General features: G+C 40.7%; 1 protein-coding gene across 3 annotated transcripts in view; it reads left to right on the forward strand.

The window, feature by feature from the left end:
* Positions 1 to 19,860, forward strand: part of PAQR8 (progestin and adipoQ receptor family member 8) — a 120,377-nt gene that overhangs the window by 27,330 nt on the left and 73,187 nt on the right. For all 3 annotated transcript variants that reach the window (XR_009263033.1, XR_009263034.1, XM_058734238.1), the window contains exon 2: positions 12,994 to 13,166. The gene's annotated coding sequence lies outside the window, so the exon portion shown is untranslated. The remainder of the gene's footprint in view (positions 1 to 12,993; positions 13,167 to 19,860) is intronic.

Here is a 19,860-nt window from a genome sequence, read left to right on the forward strand (position 1 = left end):
CTTATTAGAATGAGAAAAATGTATTGTCTAAATAAAAACAGATCAGTCTTTTACTTTATCTAAAGGGGAGCAAGGTTTATTGAGAATAATTTCTTCTCACTGAAAACTTGATGGCTTCTAGTAATTAGGTCCTTCCTTTTTTTTATATTCACAACTTGCCCTTCAAGAACTTTGCCCAAGACTGGCATCTACGGTTTGCAGAATCAACCTTCTTCCCCTTTTCACAAATTGGAACAGCGTGTACCCATCCACAGCCTTCTGGCTCCCCTCCCTTGGCTCCACAGTCCCTGAACAACTGCCAATAGTCTTCTTGTATTTAAATTCTGTTGGTACCCCAACCGGAATTTGTTCAGCCTTGGAGACATACGCTCATTCGAAGCCAGGCGTTCTCTTAAAATGCCCCACTCATTTTGTGCTTCGGTTTCTTCCTACTGCCATTTGCATGACAAATATTCAGCTTCATGATAGGTGGAGCAGGAAAGCTGGTGTTCTGAGGTGGAAGCCAGGAAGTCCCAAATGTACATCCATATTGTTACTCTCCAGCAGTATGATGATCTTGGATTAAGTTGACCCGTTCTTTGGGCTTCAGCTTGTGTCTCTGTAAAATAGGAATAATAATAGCTATTGTTATTAACCTGTCAGATCATAGTGAAGATTGAAAGAGATGTTTGTGAGAGTGCTGGCCGCAAGCTGGTTGATAATAACAACTAAGCAGAGGAGACAAATAGATGTGCTTCCTCGTAGACATGCGGATTCATGGGACTTCAGAGTTGGAAGGTACTAGGGAAGCTGCCCAGTCTTGCCTCCCACTCACTAGAACTGGTACTCATGAACAGCACATCTCATTCAACAGCTTCTCTCTGTCACAGGCTACCACCATAACTTCTGCTCCTGAGCAGCACATCTGTGCCTTCCATGCTCCAACAAAACCTTCAAAAGGCCTTTTCTCTGTGCCAGCTACTTTAAACCCTCAATCTCCTTAGTTCTTACAATAACCCTGTATGGTATGCATTTTTACCTTCACTTTACCGCTGTGGAAACTGAGATGTTTAAGTAACTGGTCCAAGGTTACACAGTTAATAAATGGGATTCAACCAGATCTGTCTGAATCTCAAGCCCCTGTTCTTTTCTGCCTTTTCAAGAAAAGAATTGGGCCTATATTTCTCAAGTCTCAGCTCTCCCCTTGCTCCTCTTTTAGGGGTATCCTTGTGCTATGGACTGAATTATGTTGCTCAAAATTCCTATGTTGAAACCCTACCTCCCAACGTGGTAGTATTTGGGGATGGGGCCTTTTGGAGATACTCAGGGTTAGATGAGGTCATGAGAGTGGAGCCCTCAGGATGGGATTAGTGCCCTTATAAGAAGAGGCCCCAGAGAGTTTGCTCTCCACCCCCTCCTTGCCCCCATGCCCACAAAGAGGTCATGTGAGCACACCTAGCAGGACCAAAAGGAGTGGCCTCAGAATCACACCTACCTTGTGGGCACCTTCATCTTAAACTTCCAGCCTCCAGGGCACCTGGGTGGCTCGGTTGGTTAAGTGTCCAATTTCGTTTCATGTCATGATCTCGTGGTTTGTGGGTTCCAGTCCTGTGTTGGGCTCTGTGCCGACGGCTCAGAGCCTGGAGCCTGTTTCAGGTTCTGTGTCTCCCTCTCTCTCTGCCCCTTCCTTGCTTGTGCTCTCTCTTTCTCTCTCTCTCTCTCTCTCTCTCTCTCTCTTTCAAAAATAAATAAACATAAAAATTTAAAAAAAAATTTTAACTTCAGCCTCCAGAAGTGTGAGAAATAAATGTCTGTTGTGTAAGCCACCCAGTCAATGGTATTATGTTCCGGCAGTCTGAACAGAGACACTGTCTTTGTATCTATGCCTTCCTTTCCCCAGTTGGTCTTTTTCAAATCTGACCTCAATGAGCTTGCGATTCAACCTACACAGTCTCTCCAGCTCTCAGCTTCCTGCCTCCCCCATTGTTCATTGTATCTCAGTGTTGGGTTTTCAACAGTTTTCTTACTTTCTGGTGACATCTTTCTTTTTCTTTTTCTTTTTTTGTAAATTTTTTTGTTTATTTATTTTTGAGGGAGAGAGAGAGAGTGCACACAAGCTGGGGGGGTGGGGTGTGAAGAGAGAGAGGGAGACATAGAATCCAAAGCAGGCTCCAGGCTCTGAGCTGTCAACACAGAGACCGATTTGGGGCTCAGACCCACAAACCATGAGATCATGATCTGAGCCAAAGTCAAAAGCTTAACCAACTGAGCCACCCAGGCACCCCAAGACATCTTTCTGTTCAGTGTCTCAGGCCAGGTAATCAGACCTATGTTTTTCACCTGAATGGTTTGATGCTTGCCTTCATATCTGACTATATCTGTCCTTGAGTACTCCAAAATTTAAAAAAGACATGGTTACTTCTTACTGAGACTGATAGTGCCTTCAGTTGACCCTAGTGTCTGCTTTGGAGTCCAAGTTAGACCCTGACTAACAGTGCCCCCTTACTTCTTGTTTCCTAGGAGCTGCAGGTATTGGCCAGGCAAATCAGGAGGTTACCAGATACAGTGTGTGAGCCTTCTTGATCTGGTGATATCTTCTTTCCCACATCTTTCCCTTCTCAGATCCCTATCCATTTGTTGTTTATTCTACCCAGTTCAGCCCTTGATTATAGGTTGTACCTCTTAGGCAAAATGCTCAGGACCTACAGTTCTTTTTAGGGTCTAAAAAAAAGTTTGAGGTCTAGAAAAAAACCGACTTAAAAAAAAAAAACCTTGCATAATCAAAATTAATATGTATATCTTTAAATGTCCACAAATTTAACATCATGAAAAACAATTAACTGGCAACTCAACTCTACTCTTAAGTGATAACATATAAATAATGTCTGATGTAAACATGTTCACTTGAACATGTTTAGAATGAAGTGGGTGCAGTAGAGTCTCTGAGTATGAGAGTGCCTGGAACCTACCCAAGTCTGAAAACAGCTTTGCTTGATTATGCATGATTTCATACTTATTCTAACTCCCTATGTTACTCTTGATACCTCAGTAAGAATGTAAATTGGTAAAGTAGTCAAATCCTTCAACATATTGGTGTCATCTACTATGTGTTAAATACCATGCTTGGTATTCAGGGTGGGAGTGAAGGGTAATATATAAAAGACAAAATGGGGTTCCTGGTCTTAAGGAGTTCAAAGTCTAAATGGCAAGAAGGGACTTCATCTTTCCCAATTTTCCTTTGCCTCCCCTGGCTTCTTTCAGTTCCTCAAATTCACACAGCTCCTTCTTTCCTGCCTCAGGACCTTTGTAGATGCTGATCCTTCCTGCCACCCTTCTTCTAGCCCATCCTTCAGTATCTGTTTAAATGTCACTTCCTTGGAGACCTTCCCTGACCACACTCTGCCGCCACTCCCTACCCCATCTAACTTAGACCCCTCTGTTATTCATAATTTTCTAATTATTTTTGGTTTTGTTTTGCCTTTGCAGCACTTATCAGTTGAAATCACTATCATGTTTATTCACTTACTTACTTACTGTCTATCTTACCTCATTCATTTATAAGCTCTAAGAAGACAGCAAAACCAGGTCTGTTTTGTTCACAGCTATGTATCCAGTGTCAATCACCGTTGTTTGGCAGACAATAGTGTTCATTAAGTATTTCCTTAATACATGAGAGAGGAAGAGCACACACTCCTAAAGCAGGTAAATAGCAATGTGAAAATGCCTAGAATTAAAAGGAAATCACAATACTCTGTATAATACTGCAATGGTGAATACATGTCATTATACATTTGTACAACCCATGGAATGTACAACACCAAGGGTGAACCCTAATGTAAACTGTGTACTTTGGGTGATTATGATGTGTCAAGATAGGTTCACCAGTTGCCACAAAGGGACTACTCTGGTTGGAGATGTTGATAATGAGAGCAGCTATGCATATGTGAGGATAGAGGGTATATGAGAAATTCCTGTACTTTCTGCTCAGGTGTGCTGTGAACCTAAAACTGCTCTCAAAAAAAAAAAAAAAAAAGATATGGACCTATAAGGGAGCAGCTGAGTAGAGAGAGGACAGATAGACAGGATTTGATTACATGGAGAAGAGGACTGAGCACTGAGTTGGGAGAGTAGCATGGGGAGGAGCCTGGTTGTAAAGATAGGTCTGCTGGTCTCAGAACAGTTGGAAACGCTAGCCCGACTGCCTGATTCCCACTTGACAATGGTGGGAGACCAAAGTAGACAGCAGGTTCAGACCATACTGGGGAGGGCCTTGAAAGCTGTTCTGAGAGTGATGGGGAGCCACTGACAGTAGTGATGAGACAAGATGCAAGTGGTGATGAACTGCAGGGTAGATGGTAAACTAGGCAAAGAACAGAGGCAGGATTTAGGAAGATCCAGAAGACCCTTACAGTTATCCAGGGTTGAGATTCTAAAGGCTCTTAGAAAGCCAGGCTCCTAATTTTCATTCTTTTATATCCATCGCTACATCTTATTAAATCCTAAGTAGTCAAGGTTTGAACCATAGATGAGAAAACAGATAATCTGGCATGAATACACTAAATAGTCTTTAATTGGAATTAAAAAAAAAGCTGTGGAAACACAAGCACACATGATTCAAAACTTCAGTTTGAATCATGAGTGTATTTTGTTCTATTTTTTATCATTGAGTATCCGGGATAATTAGAGCATGAGTTTACATTTTTTTCCCTCTAAATCAAGAAACAGTTATTCAATCTCCATGCATAAATGGAGAATAGGGACACAGAGGAAGAGTATCAGGACTATATTTTGTGTATCTTTCCCAGATATCAATGTCATTTGCCTCATGCTCCCTAATAGAGCATTGTCTGCCTATTGAACACTAATCACGAATTATAGAGGCTCTGACTGCCCCTGGATTTACCTCTGGCCACTGTGACTGGGCATCTCCATATATAGCCTCATCTTATCTAGTTCCTTATAAGTTTCTCTTTGAAATAGCACTCTGATGAGGCAAGAAAAATGTTTACTCTGTATAAAACATAAACATAGGACTGGTATGAAAAAGATCTTGAGTTAAAAGAGAATGGGAAATCTCTTACATCTCTTAAATGTCTATGCATTGTTAAAAATAAAAATGTCTATATTTTTTGACGTGGAAGAAACCCTTGTAGTAGAGACCATGGGCATTCTCCCCTTCATCCATATTGTATACCCATCAGTGATCAGCTGGTCACATGTCCCTTGGAACAAAGACTCCATTTCCTGCCATCTCTTCTAGCTGGGTGAGGACATGTGTCTAAGTCCTTTATATGCCTATTGTAACATCTTTAACGAGAATATCTTATATTTTATATCATCTTTCTTCCTGGAGGATCAAAGATTTTTATACATTTCCAAAAATAGTATCTCTTTAATTAAAATTTTAATATCCATGGTGTTCAAAGTATTATAATATTTTTATTACCAAGAGATGTTACAGCTGTTTTAAAAAACAATGACTTTCCAATTCACTCAAGGACTTTTTTTTTCTCATTTTAATATATGCAAGTTTCTTTGAAAGGAGGTAGAATAATGGAGAAAGAAGCAAGCAGTCTAACTTCATTTTTAAATGTGAAATAATTTTCCTGGTAATTATTTGCAAGAGCGATAGATTACCTATTTAACATTTAAATCCAAGTTACAGCTAATAAGGTGTAATTAACACTCCTCAAATTTTACGTCAGAAAACTGAAATATGAGAAGTGTATATCAGTCAGGGCTCTCTATAGTAAGCAAGAGAAACCAATTCTGGTTAATTTAAATACAAAACACATATATTTCTTTATTTTTTAAATTTTAATTTTTTTATTTGAATATAGTTGATACACAATGTTGCATTAATTTCAGGTGTACAACATAGTGATTCAGCATCTCTACCTGCTATGCTATGCTTGCCACAAGTGTAGCTACCATCGATCACCATACATTGCTGTTACAGTATCATTGACTATATCCCTATGCTGTGCCTTTTATTTCCATAACTGGAAGCCTGTATCTCCCACTCCCCTTCACCCACTCTGCCCATCTCCCTACACCCCTCCTCTGAATAGATTTATTTTTATTTTTTTTTATGTTTTATTTATTTATTTTGAGAGAAAGAGAGACACCGAGAGAGAGAGAGTGAGAGTGAGCAGGAGAGAGGCAGAGAGAAAGGGAGACAGAGAATCCCAAGCAGGCTGAGCCCCGATCAGCACAGAGCCCAACGTGGGGCTTGAACTCACGAACTATGAGATCATGACCTGAGTCGAAATCAAGAGTCAAATGCTCAACCAACTGAGCCACCCAGACACCCCTGAATGGATTTATTTTTAAAGTATTGGGAAGGTTATAGAATCTTCTAGGGTGTGAAAACTAGACTTGGAGGCCACATTGCAGAACTGACATCCCTGATGAAATTCAGATTTGGTTGCCTTCCAAGTGAAACCAGCTACAGGAAATGAAATGTCCTGGCTGAGCAAGGGCACAGTTTGGTGACCTTGGCATGCTTTTGAAGGATAAAGGCATATTTGGCTATAAAAATGCAATATTGTGGCTTTAAGGTTTAATTTTTTTTTACTGTTTATTTATTTTTGAAGAGAGAGAGAGACAGAGCATAAGCGGGGGAGGGCAGATAGAGAGGGAGCCACAGAATCCGAAGCAGGCTCCAGGCTCCGAGCGGTCAGCACAGGGCCCGACGCGGGACTCAAACTCACAGACCGCAAGATGATGACCTGAGCCGAAGTCGGACGCTCAACCGAGCCACCAGGCGCCCCTAAATTAAGTTTACATGATACAGATGATGACCACTGTTCCTAACTTAAGTCAAGCAAGAAAACATTCACTATCTCATAAATCTTACCAAACTGAGTTCACAGGACATTGTAAATAATGCATATATTCTATCTGTTGGATTACAAATCAGATCAACATGCCCAATATTAAACAGTCACATGATTTATTTGTGCATATTTAAGGCTCAAAAAGTTGGCCCCCCACACTCTCACGTCATTGAAGCTGCTATTGAGAACTTAAGGGGGGTTAAAATGGATTATTGGCAAGAGTTCAGGCACAAGGCGAGGAGCCAGTCCTGTCGGTCTGATTAAGGAGTTTGCAATACAAAACAGCTCAAGAATTCTTCCTCTGACCAGAGCAGAAAGCACCTTTGTCCCCTCTGCAGACAGTTGTTGAAAGTCAGCAAGATGCCTTCACTTTGGCTGATTTCAGTGTTGGAGAGACAGGGTGAGAAATAGACATGCTCTTTGGTATATCCACCAGGAATGTCAGCCCCACCAGGAAGTGTGCTTTGACTGTTACTTGCTGCTTATAAAAGAGATGCCCCACTGATGTTCCCCTATTGCGTGATCTCATTACTTTTTTTTTTTCTTAAAAAACAAATATTTGTTATCTCGATGTTTCTGTGGGTCGGGATCTCAGAAGAAGCTTAGCTGGATGGTTCTGGTTTCAAGTCAGTCTCTAATGGGGTTGCTGTCAAGCTATTGTCTAGAGCTGTTGACATTGCAAGGCCTGAGTTGGGCTGTAAGATCTGTTCTCAAGGTGGCCTTCTCATTTGGGTGGCAAATGGATGCTGGCTATAGGCAAGGGGCGTCGGGTTCTCACTACATGGGCCTCTTCATCACACTGATTTTTTTTTAGAAATTGAGGTATAATTGACATGTATAACATTATATTAGTTTCAGGTATACAACATAATGATTTGGTATTTGTAGACATTGTGAAACAATCACCACAATAAGTCTAGTTAACACCCATCACCACACATGATCACACATTTTTTTTCTTGTGATGAGAACTTTTAACATCTACTTTCTTAGCAACATTCAAATATGCAGTATAGGATTGACTATAGTCACTATGCTGTATGTTACATCTGCACTCAGTGCTTTTAAGATGAGAGAATAGTAATAACAATACAACTTTCTGGCTCTTAATGAGCAGACACTACGTGCCTGGGATTGTGCCAAGCATTTAGATGCTCTATATCCTTTTATCCCTGTAAGAATTCTGTGAGGAAGGCACTGCCATGTCTCCATTTCACAAGTGAGGAAACTGAAGATCTGAAACTTTGTGCAACTCCCTTCAAGACAAACACATAATAGTGAGAGGCAGCCTGGTCCAGAATCCAGCCTGTGATGGGAAAGCCAGTGTTCCCAGCCACCACGCCACACTGTGGGATCCTGGCCTTGCTTTCCTTCTTAGTATTTTTCTTAATGTCTCTCATCATCCTCCATTTCCCCTCACATCTTTTACTTGCCAGTTAGTTCCATGGCAGTGCCCTGGGAGTGTATTTCGAGAATGGCCACTGGTGAGCCTCTCTCTGTTCTTATTGGAACCTCACAGAATCAGCCACAGAATAATGAAATTATCAAACTAAAGAGGTCTGTGTGCATTTTCTGCCCCACCCACTCTGAATTTGTGTCTTATGAGTGGCATATATCATTAATAGAGCTGCCTAGTGAAGCATTACCTCCACAGTCTCGGGACCCGAGCTATCCCTGGCCACCAAAGGAAGAGCCATCCCAGTTGGAAACTTCACCAACCCCAAGCCATATTGGGAATCCATTTCCTTGCTTATCTGGCAGAGTGCTCCCCTCTAGCCTCAGCTTGGGTCTATATTTCCACTCTGGGTCCTCAGTCCCTGTTTGCTTTGCTCCAGCCCTGAGTCCTGGCTGAGAAAGGGTCTTCCTTCTCAAGGAAGGCTTCCTTGTCAACCCAGGCTCAGGCGATTCTGCACTAACCCTGTCCATTCCTATTTTCTCCATCGGGAGCAGGAGAGCCTCCAACACTCCAGAGAAGGCCCACCCTCTTCCCTGACCCTTTCTAGGGATCTACCAGTCCTTGTTCAGGCTGATTCAGCTGGAAAAAAGCAAACCGTGAGGTAAAAGAGTAAGGAAAAGGACTCAACTGAGCCTTCTCACTCTAGAGGTATGCAAGCCATCTGAGTGGACATCATCATCCACCAGAACTTTTTCAAAATAATTTTACTGAGGCTCTTTACATGTCAAGAACAAAATCTGGTGATTTTTTAAAAAATTTTTTTCAAGTTTTAGTTTTTAGAGAGAGCATGAGTTGGGGAGAGGCAGAGAGAGAGAGGGAGACACAGAATCTGAAGCAGGCTCCAGGCTCTCAGCTGTCAGCATAGAGCCCGATGCGGGGCTCGAACTCACAGACCGTGAGATCATGACCTGAGCTGAAGTCAGATGCTTAACTGACTGAGCCACCCAGGTGCCCCCCAAATCTGGTGATTTTTAAAGTAAATTTATCAAATAGTGCAACCATCAACATAAGTCCACTTAGGAACATTTTCATCACCCAAGGAAGATCCGTCATGCACCTTTGCTGTTAATGCTCTGCCTTCCACCCTGGGGTACCACAAATCTAATTTCTGTCTCTATAGCTTGGTTTTTTATGGATGTTTCATGTAAAAGGAATCATATACTATGTGGTTACCTGTGTCTGGGTACTGTCACTAAGCATCAGGTCTTTCAGATCCCTCTGTAATTTGATCTTTTTTAATGCTGAGTATCTTTTCATTGTATGGATATACCACGGTTTGTCCACTCGCAAACTTTTATGAGCATTTAGGTAGTTTCCAATTTGGGGCTATTATGAATAATACTGCTGTAAACATTTGTGTGCAAGTCTTTGTGTGGATCACTGGAACTCTTTTCAGACTTAATAGGCCTGTCTTTTTGTTTTTTTCCTAGTCCTAACTGTCAAGTTCCTATATTTCTTTCGGACACGATCCTTAGCCATTGGCTCATTTGGAAAGCAGAAAATACTCATAGTCCCCAAGCCAGTGAGTGATCACATCAATCATAGTTCAGATTACTAGCTTCACTTATTTACCCAAATATTGTCTGAAACTTCTTAGAGACTCAGTTACTCACCTGGAGAAGGTGGAACCCTTCACAAATCCCCTGACACATATTTCTTCATTCGATTGCTTTCCTTTTTAAAAAGGTTTTAACAAATTTTCTATTGATGGTCTTTCAGATTGTTTTCAAACTTTTATTATTACAAAAAGCACTGTAAGTGGATAATCTTGTGAACTTGTATAAGTTGTAAGTACAGTAGGTCTATAGAATAAATTCCTCAGAGTAGAATTTGAGTCAAAGGTATATGTTCTTATAATTTGGATAGGTATTGCGAAATGTTTCTTCAATGTGGTGACAATGTATGCATATTTCCTCATACACTCATTAGCGTTTGGAATCCCAACTGTGTTTTTTAAAAAACAATTAAAAAATATTGTTTTTTAATCTAAGCTAACCTAACAGGTCTAAGGTAGATCTCAACATGATTTGAATTGCATTTCTCTTTTGATGAGTGAAGTTGAGCATATTTTTATGTACCTAAAAGCCAATTTTGTTTCTTTTGTGAATTCTCTGTTTCTATCATTTTCCGCATTTTTCAGTCTTTTCCTTATTGCTTCATGGGACACTTAACCCTTTGTTTTGGTAGAAGTTGCAAATATTTTCTTTCTTTTCACTTTGGTTGTTTTGTCAAACAGAATTTATTTATGTGTTCATTTATTTATTTATTTTTGTGGTAAAATATATATGACATAAAATATATTTTAACCATTTTTAAATGTACAATTCAGTCGCCTTAAGTACAGTCACCATGCTGTACAACCATCAACATTATCCATTTCCAGAACAGAAATCCAAAGTAGAAACTCTGTACCCATTAAATAACAGCTCCCCTTTCCTCCCGTGCCCCAATCCCGGCCCTGGTAAGCACTATTTCCACTTTACGTTTCTGTGAATTTTACTACTCTAGGTATCTCATATAAGTGGAATCTGACAGTACTTGTCCTTTTGTGACTGGCTTATTTCATTTAGCATAATGTCTTCAAGGTTCATCCATGTTGTAGCACGTGTCAGAATTTCCTTCCTTTTTAAAGCTGAATAATATTCCATTGTATGTATATGCCACATTTTGTTTATCCATTTATCAGAATTTTATTTTAATGTGGAAAAATCTCTTTTTTAAATGGGTTCTAATATTTAGGCTAATCAAGGGTATAAAAATTCTTCTCTACTTTCTTCTACTACCTTTATAATTTAATTTTTTTTTAATTTTACATTTGAAGCTTTGAATCAGCTATAATTTATTCTAGTTGAATTTGCAGGGTTTGCATCTAACAAAAGAAGAAAGTCATTTTGAAGATTGGGTTCCCCAAGACACAGATTCTGGTACAGAGATTTGAATGCAAGAAGTTCGATAGGGAGCCCTCTCAGGAATCATATCTATAAAGGAGTGAAGGAAGCAAAACTGAGAAGAGGGAGAAGTTGAATTGAAATGCAGTGGCAGCAAATCTTTAGCCAATTCCATGAGTTCTGCACCTGGAATGGTTACAGAATTGTCTTAAATTGAGCAAAGGTCCAGGCATTTGCACCCCTGCATCAACCAGTCCTTGGATGTTATGGACCCTAAGAGTATAATTTTGGATGAGGCAGTCCCCTTCTGCTGACTTCAGTTCCTAGGGAGGGACTCAGCCAGGAGCCTCAGTGAACAGCACTTTCAGCAGCTGTGAGAATCGGTGCCTTGGTCCTGAAGCGGGCATATGGACGGTGTACCACAGCATCCACAACACTGCCTTCCTAACACCATGTAGTAATTAATGCATCTCTTTGCTCACTTTATTATATACAAAAACCCATATGTGTTTGGGTCTATCTCTGGACTGCTCTATTTTGCTCCATTGATCTATTTTTTCATACATCAGTAGTATACTGTTTTAAAAATTATAGTTTTAAAATATATTTTAACGTATGCTAGGGCTAGTCCCTTCTCATTAACATCAAAATTTTCCTGGTTATTCTTGCTTGTTGATATTTCTATAGAAACTTTAGATCAGCTTGCTAATTAAATTTGGGTAGAGGAGGATGACTGGATTAAATTTATAGATTAATTTAGAGAAAACAGACATATTTATACTATTGAGTCAGCATCCTCTCCATGAATATGTTTGGACTTTTTATTTGTTCAAATTATCTTTCATTTTCCTCACCGGTGTTCTAAACTTTTCTTTCTATAGGTATTATGCATCTATTATTATTTAATTTATCCTTAACTTTTAACCTTAAAAAATTTTTTTTAATGTTTATTCATTTTTGAGACACAGAGAGAGAGCATGAGTGGGGGAGGGGTAGAGAGAAAGAGAGGGAGACACACAATCCAAAGGAGGCTCCAGGCTCTGAGCTGCCAGCACAGAGCCTAATGCGGGGCTCAAATTCCCGAACTGTAAGATCATGACCTGAGCCAAAATCAGACGCTTAACTGACTGAGTCACATAAGCGCCCCTATCCTTAAAATTTTTTTTATAAGTGGGGTCTTTTCTGTAGATTCCTGCCTGATTGTTGGTATATATGAAGCTTAATTATTTCCGTACATTAATTTTGAATGCAACCACCTTACTATATTGTTTTACTGCTTATGGTAGTTGTTTAGTTGATATTCTTAGGGTTTTTCAGATATGCAGTTTTATCACTTTCAGATAATGACATTTTTGCCTCCTCTTTTCTAATTATTCAGCCTCTAATTTCTTCATTTGACTTAATAAGCAAAAGTACAGGATATTTTAAAACACTAAAATCCTGAAACACATAATTCACAACAGGAAAAGAAAGCCATTGTGTATACTTTTACAGCTGTGGTAACTACACTCTTATAATTATATGTTGTAGTTATAATCTTGTCACTGGCTGTTTCCATTGGAAATTATGATTTTCCTTGAGGGCAAGGACTGTGTTATTCACTTTTATATCCCTGGCACTTAGCTTAGTGCCTCAATAAATGTCTGTTGAAAAATTAAAGAAAAACCAATAATCCAATAACCAAAAACCAAAAACCAATAATCCTAAACAAGTAAAATAACTATCATTTACAAAGTGTCTGTTAATGTCAACTAGCCCAATTTCTCTTAAATTTTTTTAAACCATGGAACATAAAATAATGTTTTTTTGTTTTTAGTTTTGTTTTTCTTAGGTCTGGACACCTTCTCTCCTTGATCGAGTTCTCTGTTCTGCTAACCAAGTGTCTGCTTCAGAAGCCTGATAACCTCTCTATCACCAAACACCAACCGGCCGAGACCAAGTGAGCCATGCAGGTCAGCTCCAGTACCCTGGACAACCTGGAGAATCAAAGACTCCAACCTCCAGGTATAGGCCAAAGACTGAAATCCTTCTGATCAGTTCTATATTTGGTGTCTGTCATTTTGAAACATCTTTGAGAAAAAAAGAAATAGGTCCTGGCCTACTCTGAGGTCTCTCAATTTTTCTGGTGGTCTGAAGCATTCTCAAAATAACACAAGTAGTAATTGACTCAGCCAGAACTTGAGGTTACATTCACTGACTCCAAGTCTAGTGCTCTCCACAGTAGACTACCATGTTACTTCTACTGATTTTTACTCACCAGAAACTGGTTCAGTTCTCTTGTATTTAGGTGATGGTGGGTGAGAGTGCCTTCTAATTTACAAAAATGTTGTCAGTATTCCTAGGAATATTAGCACACAAAAGGAAATTATAGTAACAATAAGAATAAAAATCTCAGCCAGAATTTGCAGAAAAGATACAAGGTAATACAATAATGAAGTACTATTTTACATTTATTAAGCTACCAACAAATTCTGTGGTAGTAATTTCTAATGACAGAAGATTGTGCTGAAATGCTCCTGATGCAGCAGTATAAATGCTCTAATGTTTTTGGAAAGCAATTTGGTAACAGATACCAAGAGACCTAAAGATAGATGTTCACACTCTTTTACTCCATCATCCTACTACTCAGAATTTATGTAAGGAATTAATTCAGTTGAAAAGATAGTCATCTGAAGGAAGATATTAATTTTATGTAAGATGTACTCTATAATAAAAAGAAACTGAAATGGCCAACAATAGAGGATGGTTTTAAAAAATTATGCTACATCAACTGAAGGGAATGTTATATTGACATTAAAATAAGATTTACAACTACTACATAATAATATACGGAAAGAGTGCTTTATGACAGTAGGAAGTTAAAAAATAAACACAAGAGTACAATGCACACAAAGATAATACTCAAGCCCCCACCCTGCAAAAATATGTATCAACTAGGGAGAAACATAGAAAAAAAGAAAATAGATGTATTAGGGACTGATATAATTTGTTTAATGTTTATTTATCTATTATTTTTGAGAGAGGGGGGGCAAGGAGGGAGGCCAGAAAGAGAGGGAGAGATAGAGAATCCAAAACAGGCTCCCTGCTGTCCATGGAGAGCCAGACACCAGGGCTCAAACTCATGAACCATGAGATCATGACCTGAGCTAAAGTCAGAAAAGCTTAACTGACTGAGCCACACAGGTGCCCCAGGCAGTGATATAATTAAAAACTGCCACAAAGTGAGTTCCCCAGAAAACGGATTCTGAGATGGAGATTTGAATGCAAGAGGGTTCTACCTCTTAATCCCTCATGATCAGCACCTGGGAGAGAGTGATGGCAGCAGGAGTGGGTAGAGAAAAAGTTGGGCTCATTGCAATCCCAGGAGAGATGCTGAAGCTGGACTGGCCTTGGTACTGGTAAGCAGGAGTGACTTTGGATGAGCCTAGTGGGCATCTTTCCCAGAGGAAAACTTAGAGGAAGGTTAATGGAAAAAACTGGTCTCCTCCACTGCAACTGGTCTCAAGGTCCCACCTAGTACTCATTAACTCCACCTTCTACTGTCCATGATGCAGTTCACTCACCCTTAGCTAGTGGTTTTTCTGGACTAGGTGGTTTTTCTAAGTGGCCCAGATTCTGTGCCTTAGGGACTTGATCTCCTGGTCACCTTGCCCTTCTCAGGCTAAGGCTAAGGCTGCTGCAAGGGAATACAAAGTGGTCACCCATATCCTGAGGTCAAATATATTCTTCCATGCGCCTATCTCCTCCAGATGTTTAGGGTCAACTTCTCCCTTAGGATAGTGACTTCTTTCTATGCCTGCTGATTTCTTCACATGAGAAACCCAAGGTGACTAAGCAGTGGACAAAACTTGAACTTGAGTAGGATTCTTGCTGTGCACCCTGGTGGAACATCCCTTATCTGGGAGCCAAGATCTCTAAATTCACAGAGCCCAGAGTTGCAGGAACAAGTGCAGAAATTCTCCCCGCGGACCTCTGGGAGTGTGGGTAAGCAGGGACACTTCTACTTCTACCCCTCAGTTCTTAGACCCACGTACTCGGACCATTAGGGACACCACACTATATAATAGCTGTTGATTTAGGGTATATTCTGTAAGGTATCACCTCTAGGCCAGTCTCTCAGTTGTATCTCAATAAGCCTTTTCATTGTTCTATCTGTGTGGTGCAGTATGGGATAAGGCCAGGGGATCCCATGATCATATACCCACCACCACACCTCACCTTATCCCTATTTGTGGATCAAACACTCTGTAAGCCCTCGGATAATGATGTTGTCTAGGGCCCTGTAAATAGGAAAGGCAAACTCACAGCTGAAATATTTGTCAGTATCAGTCAAAATTAATTATTACCAGGGTTGAAGGAATCCAGTGAAGTCAACTTTACACCAAAAGACTGATTGATCTCCCCTAAGTTATGGTGCTGTATTAGGAACATAGGATTGGTCTCTATTGCTGGAGGTTTGGAAATTTGATAGTGGCAGTAGCTAAAGCAGTATTGGTGAGTGGAAGCCCATACTGTTGAGCCCACATGTATCTACCATTCCTGCCACCATGGCTACTTTGTTGTGCCAACACTGAGGCCAACACAAAAGCTAGCTGATGTCAGCTGGCTGAGCCATTCTGTTTAGTGCTTAGTGTGTTCTGTGGTTCAGTTAAGAGTTCTGGGTGTTTAAAATGACTCAGATATGGAATTTGGGCAAGCAATCATGAATTTTTATTGGTATTGCTGTCCTCAGCCTCAATTATTTTGATTGGATATATTGAACAATACTCTTGTTGGCTGCCCATCTATCTTGCCCATAAGGATACTCTTTTCAGTTATCCATCTCCGTAGCTTTCTAAGGACCACGCCCCTCTTTCTGCCTCTCCAACCTTGCCTCTCACTACAATAGTTGAATGCATTTTGCTTCTAAAGTTTAAGCACTGCCACTACCTCTAATATTTCAGACTACTCTCATCCCCATTATTATAAAGACGCCCAGTTCTGTGATGACACCTCTAACCACAAGTTCTGGACTATAAGGGAGAGCCACCAGTGAGTTTCTCAGTGAATCTGATGTCCCTCTTACCAGGTCCTTCCTTACTGCTTTGGTCTTTCCTCTGAGCCTTCACATGGAAAATAGTCATCTGGTGGAGTTTTCAGCCTCACATAATAAATCCACTCAAGTATGCTTCCTTCTACGACACATTGGTTCCTTTTTCCATTGTCTGCAAAAGAAGTTCTGGCATTTACTTCTCATTGAGTGTGGGCATCACTTTCTCCAAGTATCTAAGAGCCATCCTAGCAGTGTAAACTGCCAAAGCCCAGGAGAATGCTTCCATATCAACACTCCCTTGGCCAACTTTATATTGTACTTCCCCTTGATTCTACACCCTCAGAATCCAATCCTGTACATCCTCTCTTAGCTCATATTGGCTATGTCCTGCAGCTCCTTCAGGGTATAGTTCCTTTCTTCTTCTTGCAGACCCAGTGCATCTGTGACTGCATTTGTTGTGACTTAATGCACTATGTTATTGATTATAATGGGTTACGATGGGTCTAGTGGCGAGAAGGGAAATGGTGGCAGATTCGGATAGGACATATGTTGTCTTGCAAGTCAGAGGCATAAGTACCATCCTTATGGGAGTGACGAGTACCAGCCTTTGACAAGGAGTAGGCCCTTTATGCACACCTAGAGGCTTCAAGGGAATATGCAGCTTCAAGATTTCTGTCACATCAACCCAAATACCCACCTCCCATTTATCAGGGTCACACTCTTTCCCAATTAGAGCTTCAACCTAAGTGTAGCAGACCCGCCACTGAAAAGTTAATGTCTTTTGGAGCTCTGCTAATTTGATGCTTAAATCTTGAGCCTGATCTTTGATTTTATCTGCCCTCCAGCTATTGGAAATGACAGTCTCATTGTGCTCTGCAAAGAGGCCCTCCGGCTTTTATGTTTAGCCGTTAATTACTGATTAATTGTGCTCAGCCTTTCCTTGTCTTTCTCCAGAGCATCTCTTGCCCTTATAATTACCAATTTCCTCATGCTTCTCAAATACTGGTTCCATTGCCCCAACCAGTGCCCTCCATTCCAAAAGTATGCCATTCCAGAAACTGTCAACAATCATACCACTGCTGCGGGCCCGGCTTTATCCATGCTCTTGATGGGGTCCTTATTTCCAGATAGCTGGTGGGTGACTCAGATTTAGCACCTACTTTCTTGCGCCACTCCCGCAATCAGCTGTCACAAGCTGGGTTTCCTGGGAGGCAGAGTCTGCCATGGAGAGCAACATGCAGGAGGCTTATTAGAGGGCACTCTTAGATCAGCATTTGTGGGAGTGTAAAGAAGCAGAGTTGAGCAGGGAAGCTTGACTGAAGCTGTCACAACACAGGCTTCTGCAGACCCCAAGAAAGTCTCTGGAACTGGGATGGCCCTGAAGAGTTGCCCTCACTTTGGGGACCTTGACCAGTCATTGGGTGGGGGCTGCTATGTCCCCTGGGAAGGGGACATAATTTGGATGAAGCTGCTCAGTTCAGCAGAGGATAATCTCAGGGCGGAGGGGGTTAGCTGGGATCTGTCAGCCATCCACCCTCCCTGCAGCTAGCTAAAAGAATACATGCCTGAAAGAAGGGTCTGGATTTGAGCAGCACACTACAGTGTTCATTGTGATGTTTTTTAAGTTGTTATAATTAATTATATTTTAACAGCAAAAAAAAAAAAAAAATCAAGTCATTAAAAAAATACCCAGGAGTAGGGCGCCTGGGTGGCTCAGTCAGTTAAGCGTCTGCCTTCAGCTCAGGTCATCATTTCACTGTTCACAGTAAGTTCAAGCCCCACATCAGTCTCTGTGCTGTCAGTGCAGAGCCTGCTTCAAATCCTTTGTCCCCTTTTCTATCTGCACCTACCCCATTCATGCTCTCTCTCTTTCTCGAAAATAAAAATAAATAAAAACTTTTTAAAAAATGCCCAGGAGAAAATAGTGCCATCTTTTCTGTGCTTTCCTCCAGAGTCTTAGTGGTTTGTCCTGGGGAAGGTTTCCCCACCTGAAGAATGGCCCAGACAAAACAAATAGAAACTTGGGCATGCCTTGGTCAGTGAAACTACCGATAGGGGGTCAATTAGCCTCTCATGACTCACCATTCCCCAACCCACCCAACCCAGACCAGAAAGAGGCAAGTCAGGTGGGGCCTTCAGGCTGCTTCATGGCAGAACAAGCTGGCAAACCTGTGTAACCTGAACAAATAATTCGAGGCTTGCTTAGAGGCCTATTGCCACATGGCACCCACGCTAAAAACACATAAATCTGATGCCTAAGACCTTGAAAATCAATTTATGTCTTTACTGAAGCCTGGTGAAAATGTGACAAAGACACACTTCCTAAAAATAAAAAATAAATTATCCTTCCTAAAAATCCTATGGAGACAGCTCATTCCTAAGGTTTCATGTATTCCAGCTGCTGCTCTCTGAATCTCTCATTTCTCCTGCTGGCAAAACTCCAAAAGACCTTGCCTCCACCTCTAGATTTACACTTCTTCCGCAAGTATATATACAAATCTATTTTATGTGTATAAATCAATTTAGTCTTTCTCTGCACTTTCCAATTCTCCTGTCCTCCTTACCCTCAACAACATGCAAAGGGCAGACACAGACTCATGAGCAGAGGTGTTGGGGGGCGGGGGGAGGGATGTAAAATTTGGCCTGTGACACTTGAATTGGTAAATATGCTATATTTTTATGCTGTCTTTGATGGTAAAACACTCCACCACATAAGAACCCAATCATAAATTAAAATGTATGAATCACCCCTTCTTTAGAGCTTCCAACTCATTATTCTTATGATGGCCTATCCGCTCCACTTCCCCTCATTGTCCAGCAGAATGTTTCCACGGTGCTTTGTCTGGAATAGATCCGACTGCTTTGCACTTGTCCTCTTGAAAAACCTTGTTGACCTGCTTGATAGGGAGAATACATGAATATGAGTGCATATTTGTGCATATACACACAAACGCAATTTTGCATATTATTTCAGTGAGTTCACGGACTCCTCAGTAAGTCCACTAATAACCACTTAATTAGTTTCCTTCCCTAACTCCCAGTTCCTAAAATTCTCACCCCAAATGTTAGCTAAACCAATAATACACTTAGATGCCCATGACAGGATACAAACTTTTTTTTTATATTGGCAAATGAATCATCCTTATAAATTACATAGAGCACACATAAATTGTATACTAGAAAAGCCAACATTTTAATTCATTCCTTCCTGTTAGTCACTCACTCATTTAACAAGCATTTTTTTTTTTTTTGCTAAGCACTATTTTAGAGTAATGTATTTACTTAAAATCAATTTCCAACTTTAAGAATGAAGCCAGTTCATGGGGGAGAACCGCTATGTAATTAGACAATTGCAATAGTGTGCTGGGACAGAGGGTGCTGTAGGAGCCTCAGGGAAGAAAGTGGTGAGGTGAGAGCAGTGGTGGGGAGGACACCTAATTCTCTCTGGGAGTTGGGTATGGCTGAGAGTAATTTCAGGGAGAGCTCTTTGGAAAAGGCAGTACATAAACTGTATATTGGTGAATTCTTAGCATTTTCAGAAAACAAGAGTGGAAGTGGGAGAAAGACCTTCCCTCCATGAAGGATAGCATTTGCAAAGATGGAATGGCAGGAGGAAGTTGATGAGCTCATCACTGGTTTACTAGGGCTGGGGTGGAGGGTAGATAT

The sequence above is a fragment of the Neofelis nebulosa genome, chromosome 6 (genome assembly GCF_028018385.1).
Source record: "Neofelis nebulosa isolate mNeoNeb1 chromosome 6, mNeoNeb1.pri, whole genome shotgun sequence".
NCBI lineage: Eukaryota > Metazoa > Chordata > Mammalia > Carnivora > Felidae > Neofelis > Neofelis nebulosa.